Source organism: Hydractinia symbiolongicarpus, chromosome 2 (assembly GCF_029227915.1).
Source record: "Hydractinia symbiolongicarpus strain clone_291-10 chromosome 2, HSymV2.1, whole genome shotgun sequence".
Lineage (NCBI taxonomy): Eukaryota > Metazoa > Cnidaria > Hydrozoa > Anthoathecata > Hydractiniidae > Hydractinia > Hydractinia symbiolongicarpus.
In genome coordinates this window covers 32,222,709-32,233,003 of record NC_079876.1, presented here as the reverse complement: position 1 = coordinate 32,233,003, position 10,295 = coordinate 32,222,709, and the positions used below count along the sequence as shown (strand labels likewise).

Below are 10,295 nucleotides of genomic sequence, written 5' to 3'. Positions count from 1 at the left end.
AAAAATACCACTATCTGCTTAAATGCAATTACTTTACTTTTAGAACAAATTATAATACTCTGTTTCAAATTTCAGGTGAAATCTGAAGTAATCGGAAAATCGGATTAATCACGTGTCCAAACTTTAAAGAATAATTCCCCTTAATGGAATACAATTGTGTTGCGACTTGTCAGTTCCAGTTTATAAGTATTTAATAGAAATTTAAGGGGTGGGTTCAAGTAATAACTAATATCTAAAGCTCTAAAAGGTATGGCACCTAAAATTTTGGTATGCAGGTGGTAAATAGATAAATATAACAACTCAGAGGTATCATAACCTTGTAGCCTAGCAAAAAGAAGTGATTAAGAATAAACCAGCAGGAGAGGCGGAATCCGTTGTGACCTCGGATATGAAAAAATTGCGGATTTTTGAAACATTTGCGTGTTTCATGGATCATATATGCGAAATATTGTTTTTCTGTAGGTTAGTTTAATAAAAAAAGTATTTTTTCGCTCCCTTACCTTACTAAATATTACTAACAGGATCCCTATTTTTTTATTTATTTTTTTTGATTTCGTTCATTTTCATTTTAGGCTCTAGTTTTTTCATTTTTTTACGTGGATTTAACTTAATAGATCACGCAAATAATTATGTAATTCACTTAATCCTTTATCAACGAAGGGGGTGGCACATTCCCCGTCCTATGTTACCTTTCTTGCTACCATGGATTGATAAAGTAAGCTACCTGAGTTTTACTAAAATCTTATTAAACAAGATGCTGTGAGTTGATTAGTTCCCAGGCCTTCCTGCCCTTGATTTATTAACCATTATTTAGAACTATTGATATACTTCTTTGGGAATCCTTGTAAAATAAAAAATCGTATAACTTTTGTTCGTCTCAGTTGAATGTTTAACTAGAACTCGAAATTTCGATTCAGAACTCTAGGACTTAAGTGAACACATATATTCTCGTTATTTTTCGGAATCTTGATGACGTCATAGTAACATAAGCGTTTGACGCGATTTTGTTGCTCCTATAAATTTTAATCATTTCACTAAATTTCATCACATTCGTATTACACTATCATTAGTTTCCTCTGGAGATAGTTTGATAAAAAAATCCAAATGAATTAGGGCTAACGTACACTAACGATTGAGAAAAAAGAACTATTCAGTATAATACATAAATACTTCATATGATATAAAAAATATTCTTTATATGAATCGCATCGCAGTGGAGGGAATTTGCAGTTGGCTGAACTAAGAAGTATTTGACAACAAAAAAACTACATTATTTGCGACGAAGTACAAAGTTCTCCTAAGTATATACAAGTTTAACAGTAACCATAGTTACAGATTAAATACTAATTGTATAAATACAATGGAGTAGATCTAATGTTGTTATTAAACTGGGGGCTATCCTGCATTATGAACAAACTCTCTTTAATCTCTAGCAAATACCAGTTGTTACGATGACGCGACGTCTCACCTATATAAGTGGCGGTGCAGACACTGCACTTATATTTGTAAATGACGCCTGACTTTAATTTAATAAGAAGTATTTCATATTTCAATCATACCTATGACAGAATCGATTTGATATGGACAAATCCACTTCCGTCTGACAACAGTGTATCCCTCCATGGTCTAATTGCATAATTTCTTACCCAAGAACAAAAAATATATACAACAATTAAAATGTTTGCCTTAAAAAACACAAGATTAAAATAGCGTAAATGATTTTTTAAGGTTTTAAGGGCGCTTATTCGAAAGTAGCGGTTTTCGAATAAGGGGGCGCTTATTTAAAAAATTGAAATTTTATTGTTTAAATGTTTTTGCTAAAACAAATATCTCTTTTCCAGTCTCTTCTATATCAGAATTTGTAACACCAAAGGGGGGCTTTTCGGACACATTCCAATTATCACTTTGAATGTCCAATTTCTTGGTGTGGCCAAAGAAAGAGAAATAGGGAGGTTGGACTTGTTGTGCCAGCCATGTACAGTGTTATGACAGAAAACAAAGAAATCATTCAAAACAATAAACTCAAAAAAAAAGGAAAAACGTAACCATTTTGAGATGAATTTTGACTATCAAATAGAGATAAAAAAGAGAGCTGTGTACTTATAAATGCTATTTTCTGTTTTATAAATTAATAAAAATTTAAAATAAGCGCCCTCTTTTGTTCCTAATTTCATACTCAAATAACCGCCTGGGGGCGCTTATTCGAGTAGGGGCGCTTATTTAAAATTTTCGTTTTTAGGGAGGGGTCGCTTATTCGAACATCTACGGTAAGTAACAAAAAGACACGTACCCTCGTTCTGGAAGAAGTCTTCTGGAAAAAATCGACAACCAAGCGAGGTTTTTCAAAGTTGGCGTTTCACGCAAAAACATATCACACCATTAGCACGTGAGTAAATTCTTTAGTCAAGAAAAAATTGTAAGAAAATCTAGACTGAATTCAGTAACAAGAGTCTACCTACCAGTCCTTCAAAAACGTACACTCAATTTTGGACGAAAAAAATTCATGATATAGTTTTTATCTTATTGCTTATTTTGTGTTATAAACGCAAAATCTCCCATAGCACTAATTTTCTCATTCTAAATGAATTTCGACAAGAACGCACAAAATGAAAAATATTAAATACTTTAAAAACAGCAATAACGGGGGAAAATTCGAAAAAAAATGTGGAGCGTAACTAGGGGTAATATTAGGGCACTGTGGGGTAAATGGGTGTTATTAGCAAAATGTGTAATGTTTCTGAAGTATTTACACAGTACCATGAATGAAAGCACTGATATATCAAAAAATTAGAAACATTTTGAGATAGTGCTATTAATAACGGGCGTGTTATACCATATGCTTGCCGTACCACCTGCTTCCTGCTTTTCTAAAAACATCATTTCGTCCTTTTTTCAAAATTAAAAAATATTGCCTTTGTAAAAGTCACAGACAGACAGACAAAAGCTCCGTATTAGTATAAGAGATAAAGAGATAGCTATCGGAGGTTCCACGGCATTGAGTTACCCGTTTTAATGTTCCCTTGGTCTGAATAGATTTAACAGGGCAATAATATAATCAGCATAACTCGAGTACTCGAAAACTCGAACATCACGGTTGGTAGAACAAATTTGTCCGTCTATCGGAGGAATTTCTCTCTATAAGTCTTTGTAACTAGAATTCGAACATTCAAATGTTTCCAAATCGTTCGATTTTGAAAACATTGTCAAAGCAACCAAAACTAAAACAAAACAACCAACTCTTGTGTTTAATGCTTTGCAAGATGGCGACTGCAAAATGGAGATTAAACAAGCTAGGGATTAAAAAACAAGGACGTGGAAGAAAGTAATAAATATAAACTGACTACTTTATTGGAAAAGAGGGGAATGTCTTCTTCAAGAGAGAGCACACGTTGTGGAAACTTCGATCAGTACACACGGGAGCGAAATTCGCTCTCTTATAGTGAAAAAATATATCGCCTCAGACATGACTTTCGACTCACGTTCAGACAGACAGAGTACGGGTTTTAGTAAGGAGACTAATCTTTAGCCCGTAGAAAATCTAACATAGGATGACATAACATGTAACGATAACCAAAACAAGCCGTTCATTTAAGTCTTAAGTTGAGTGAACGTAAACGTCTTTTTTTGACCGCGGCAAAAAAAATTTGAATTATCGGTCGATGTCTTCTGAAAGTAGTTGCGTCCTATAAGTATTACTGCGAGGATAGAATTCAATTATTAAGACTTTACTGAAAGAATTAAATACTTTGCGTCTACTGGAATAGTCCTTAATCGATATCGTCGCGATAATACGTTACTTTAGCATTTAATAGATTCTAAAATGTCTCACCAAAATAGCCTGGAATTGAGCTAATTACGATATTATGCTACCATTAAATAGAAATTATTGTATAACATCTACTGAAATACGGGTTCCATTCAACTGAAATACGCGTTTTAAGAATAGCACGGCCTTATTTAATTTTCCCGCAAGTGGAGCAAGGCAGGACAATGACCCACCGTTCTCGGTAGCAAAGCCTACAAAAAGTGCTAAAATGTAAAGGCTAAAATGTAGAGACTCTTTTTAGAGAATTACAGTTTACCTTGGGATGTTTTTTTTCTTATATATCAGCATCTCATTTAAGCCTCTCAAGTCTTGTTTTATAGCAAAATTATATAAGTTCCAAACATGCCAAATCCAAGGTATTTCGGCAATACGCGAATTATAACAGGATACTAGGTCTAGAATTTAATACTGGTGCCCAAATGTAGACGAAAACCTGTCGAGATAAGCAATAAATCTCTCAAAACTCCTTTTTAGATCTTCTTTTATGCTTCACTACCAAGAACAGTAAGTTAGGCAAAGTCAAACTTGCACCACTTACGAAAAAGATTAAGTATAGCTGCGCTAATTCCGAAAAGGCTAATAGCATGGAATCGAGGCTGTTAATATATTACGCTAATTATGCCATGACATCTTCAAATATTGCTGACGTACACACCTTGTCGCACCACAAGTCAAAAATTTTTGCCATTTAAGTTCGAAAATCCCGTAAAACAGGAAATCTTAAGATCAAAACACTTATACTTTACAATTGCAGGTGAGTGTACCACCTAGTTTTTAAGCAGAACCGATTTTCAAATCGATGGTTTCCCTTGAATTTCGCCCTTATACTTGTCCTAGAAATTTCGCATCAGTTCCCTGGAAGATGATTCAGCCTTAAAAAATTCGTTTTGCTTAATCCACACACGCGACGCCTGAGAAACATTAAAAGTCGAAAACGCGCCGTGTTATTCAGCTATTTGGTTTGGCGTTGAGCCTCATATTTTGCCTAGAAAGGAATAGCTATTAATATCCTCGTCAATTTTTTTCTCTATAACTTCCTAAACGAATACATTGAGGACTCAACACATTTGACGTTGTCGCATCTGGATTTACGCTTGCAAATTGTGCCAACCGAGTTGTGTCACAGAATCCCAGGTATAACAGAGTAAACAGACATAAATTTATTTAACGTCAATTAAAAGGATACAAATGGAAATGTCACCTCTTGTATGAAGTCATGTATAGGATTTGATAGAAGAGTACGACTACACTTGGCTAAATTGACGATATAAAAATAAATAGATCTAATAAAAATAATAAGACTTCAGGCTGTGAAGAAAATGAGTTCAGACTTTCAGCTTCCTTTATACCGGAAGCACATCCCACAAATTTGCTCCAATGTAGGATACCGTCTGTAGACCATGTCGTGCGTTGCAATTAGGTCTACCTGTCAATTTACATAAATCTGTCGTCCTATAATACAAGTAGCTGCATAAAAACAGGATTGCAAATGAGTTTTCGTACGTATTGTTGGTCGGACACGGTAGTTGACAAGCAAGAAGGCTTTTATGGAAAAAAATATGTAACAATTTGGATACTTTCTTCGTTTATTGAAAACAGAATTTGACGCCATTCTTTTCAAGTATAATTAATCTTGCTGCACGCTGACGTAACAATGGCGACATATTTTTAACAATTTCCAACGGTTCTACCAATTTCCATATGAACGGTTAAAACATTTGGAGGGTACACTAAAAAATGAAAAAAAAATTGCATAAGCAGACCTGCAAAATATGGATAATAAAACGTGAAAGTTCTAAACCTACATTTAATAATTTACATTTTATTTGATCTTCTCGTATTTAAGTTACTCCAGAGTGGCCACTTATTTCCAAAAAAATAAATTAAAGGAGCTTCCAAAAGTTCTCTGTCCTTTCTCCAGAAAAAATTCGTTTGACAAAAATAGAAATTTCAATAAGCAAAATAATAATAAGATCACCACTCACTCAGTATTTGGTATCACACATCTATAAGAACAAATACTGAGTGATGCAATTCTATCCTATCAATCCATAATAATAATAAGATCACAACTCACTCAGTATTTGGTATCACACATCTATAAGAACAAATACTGAGTGATGCAATTCTATCCTATCAATCCATAATAATAATAAGATCACAACTCACTCAGTATTTGGTGTCACATATCTATATGAACAAATACTGAGTGATGCAATTCTATCTTATCAATCCATAATAACAATAAGATCACAACTCACTCAGTATTTGGTGTCACACATCTAAATGAACAAATACTGAGTGATGCAATTCTATCCTATCAATCCATAATAATAATAAGATCACAACTCACTCAGTATTTGGTATCACACATCTATAAGAACAAATACTGAGTGATGCAATTCTATCCTTTCAATCCATAATAATAATAAGATCACAACTCACTCAGTATTTGGTGTCACATATCTATATGAACAAATACTGAGTGATGCAATTCTATCCTATCAATTCATAATAATAATAAGATCACAACTCACTCAGTATTTTGTGTCACACATCTATAAGAACAAATACTGAGTGATGCAATTCTATCCTTTCAATCCATAATAATAATAAGATCACAACTCACTCAGTATTTGGTGTCACATATCTATCTGAACAAATACTGAGTGATGCAATTCTATCCTATCAATCCAAAATATTAACAAGATCAAAACTCGCTCAGTATATCGTATCAAACATCTAGAAGAACAAATACTGAGTGATGCAATTCTATCCTATTAATCTAAAAGAATAATAATATCACAATTGACTCAGTATATGGTATAATTAATTGGATTAATCCAAAATAATAATAAGATTATAACAGGCTGAGGTCACTATAAAGTGTTTCATGGTAAATATATAAACGTCACAATATTTCGGAGAAGTCTTCCATTTACAAAAGTAAATGCTTTAATTATGAATCGTAATACCATCTATTTTGTGTCTTCTGAAGGTTAAAAAACAAATTTAACTGATTGACAAAGGAAATATATAGCTACTGCTTTTTTTCTTTCAATTTTATCAGCTTTCCTTTAGAAGCCTAGATTACCAAAGCAGTCTCTGCTCTGTGAAATAATAGTTACCCGCCAAAAACAAAAATTAACAGTGGATTAATATTACTCCAGATAATTATACACAAAAAACCATACCTTTTTAGACTTTATTGGCTTTTACAACCAAGAAATAGAAAAATAGAGATGTGCCGTAATCTTTCGGTACACAAAGAAAGTATAGCTTAAGATCGCTGTATTGTGTTATATATATATAAAATATAGCAATAAATCGTGGTAAAAAATTATTGTCCGTTTATTATAAAAAACATAAATTTCAATAGCTTTCGTGATCGTTAGCGCTTTTTAGCTTAAATGTTACAAGAACAAAAGGCCTCATCATGTCTTATTGTTATGGTTCACGCATGATGATAACAATAGAAAACAATTAAGGATACTATAAGGGTATAGACACATATTCAGTATATTCATTATTTCTCAAAAATTATATTTTTCTTCAAAATTATTTATTGAATATAAAAGCAAATTAAATTGTTTATAGGATATATAAATATAAAATTTGAATTTTTTCCCCGTCCGTTTTATTTTTTTTCTGTGTCATATTAATCAATCACTATAGCATTACCATAGCAACAATACTTTGTCACATTTTTTCGAAAAAGCGCGTTGTTTGTTTTTTCTGTTTTAAAAATGTGAAAAAATGAATTTTTGCTCGCTCTTTTGTGTTTTAACCTCACTTTTTCTTTAAATAATCAAAATATACATAAAATGTGACAAAGTCATTTGCAGCAGGAATCGATGAGCTCGTGTGCAAAGTGGAGGGGAGTTTTTGACATTTTACGTCATGTATACATCGTGAAAAACAAACATCTAAAATTCCTCGTAAAAGAGTTTTTTGCAACCTGACCTTTGCTACAATATATATATATATATATACCCTGTTAAAGAAAAATCTGTTGTGCTGAATGTCGGTTGGTATAAAAAAACAAACAAACTTTCAAAACAAATTAAAATTAAACAGAATAAAAAAAATGACTCTAGAACACGCTAGAAGAAAACTGATCAAGGAAAAGGTTTTCTTGCGACATTAAATCTATGAAAAAAGTTTAAAAAGTATGCTGAATAATTTAGCTTGTTTAGATAATATCCACACCGTGATTGTTAGAACTTGTAGAATGTTCAAAGTGAGATTCACACATAAAATTTTTTGTAAAAAAATTATATTTATACCCTCACAGTATCCTTAAGTTGATATGTAAACAAAAGATATGTGAAGGTTCTATGTGAAGTTCTATTATGTAGATTTGAGGTTGTTATGCAAGGTTGTAAACTTTGCGTACACGTAAGAATACATTTAAGCGGTACTGTAACTTGTGTACACATGACCCACTTATGATGGTTTCTACTGGTAACATAGAAGAATAAGTCTATAGTTACACTGATTAAGCACATTTTATGAAATATTGTATGCTCAACAAAATGTATGCAGGCTTAAAGTAATCTATACACAGATAACAATGTTTCAGTCATCATTATATTGCCACAGAATTAACTCTATAGCTACCTCTAGTTAGTATTGAAGTATCATTTACTAGCCATATTGCTAGCTAGCTAGCTAGCTATATATTTCTTAAAGCATTTAGCCTACCCACTTCCAATTCCTAGCAAAACTCATCCAGCAGCTAGAGCTGAAAGCCAGAGGCACAGCTCAGCTAGCTGGATAACATAACATAAATATAAATTGCTTCCATTTACCAACGAGATAAAGAAACTTGTGGGTAGCCACGAGATTAAAGAAATATATATGAGCTAGCTCTAGCTAGCTAGGTGAAAAGACTTGACAGTGAACAGAAACAAATATATGTATGGCTTAGCTAAATAATATAAAAGTCCACATCAACTAATAACCTTCGTGTACTACTTACCAAAATAAATAAGCAGTAGCAGTTTATATAGCTGCTCTTGCTCGTCGTCCGCCTCAAGGTGCCATTTTAGAAATGTAAAAAATTACACGGCAGCCGGAAATGATGCAAATCTATCCGATAGCGATGCAAATCTATCCGATAGCGATGCAAATCTATCCGGTACCGATGCAAGTCTATCCGAACGATGCAAATCTATCCGAAAAGTGATGCAAATCTATCCGAAAATGAAAAAGCATATTCTTATTATTATTATTATTATTATTATTATTATTATTATTATTATTATTATTATTATTATTATCATTATCATTTAAAAATGCTTATACAGGATGAAAATTTCAGTTGTAAAAACTGCTATAAATGTTTGTCCTGCGTATGTGTCGAAATTAGTAAAAAAATAGTAAAATATATATATATATAAAAATTATCAGTTAAAATAAAAATTTAAGGTTGAATAAGTAAGGAAAAGGCAACTTTCGGAAAAATTGAAAGGAAAATCAAAAGCAAAACAGATGATTAAGAAAAAAGTGGACTGCCCCCGACCAAACGTATATTCTCCATTTGCAAACAAGGACAATCTTCTGTCCCAGGTTTTTTTGTCCAAGCCAGTTTTAGGTTTAACGTAATAAATGACAACAAAAGTCCTCTTATATATAGCTACTTCTGCGATATATTGCTGTAAAAAACAACAATAATAGCCAATATTGCCTAGCGACAGTACAAAATATACAACATATATATATAACACAGGGAGTATAGTATTAGCACAAACTGAAAGTTTAGCTTTATATTCATCATCAAAAGACAAGCTGAGCAAACGTTTCCTATTAGGGAGCTCATAGACGAACTCGCAGTCAAAGCACATAGTCTTAATTCACAAGATACAAACCAAAGGCTACCTAAGCTTCCCAAAAAAACAGTACACAAATGCAAATCACTTTTGATGCTTACACAAATAAAACATAGTGCCAGCTAGCCACACAAACACAAACACAGAGACATAAATTCCCCAAAAACAGTATTAAATCAAACGTTCAAGCAGCCGTTTGTGGCTATCAAACGCATAAGAAGAACAACTACAAATGTGTAGACCATTATATAGACACATATTTCCAGATAAAAACTAAGAAAAAGCTAGCAAATCGACATAATTTTGCACTGCTTCAACCGTTACATTTCTTCGCTTTTGAACGGCCATTTTGTTTTTTTTGAATTTAGAACGAACCAATGAGGAAAGCGCATTTGGAATTTCTATTCATACGCTATGAAAGGACCTATTCATGAAATTGGAAAAAATTGGAATACGTAACAAAATAAAAACAATGAGCCTTTTGTTACTTCCAAATGTATGAATCCCAGACTAACGCACGTCAAACTAAGCTATCTCGGCCATGATCATTTCAATCACATGACAGAAGTCAGTATGTTGTGATAGCCACTTGACCAGATCAAAAAGAATGTGTCAAGAATCTCTGCAAGTAGGGTGCG

At 32.8% G+C, this 10,295-nt stretch overlaps 1 long non-coding RNA gene across 1 annotated transcript; it reads right to left on the bottom strand.

Moving 5' to 3' along the window:
• Positions 1-4,971: 4,971 nt before the first annotated feature.
• Positions 4,972-10,049, bottom strand: LOC130630687 (uncharacterized). The gene is made up of 2 exons (XR_008982097.1): positions 8,808-10,049; positions 4,972-5,556 (listed from the first exon to the last, which is right to left on the bottom strand). It is a non-coding gene; the product is annotated as an uncharacterized LOC130630687 (long non-coding RNA).
• Between the last annotated feature and the right edge of the window lie 246 nt (positions 10,050-10,295).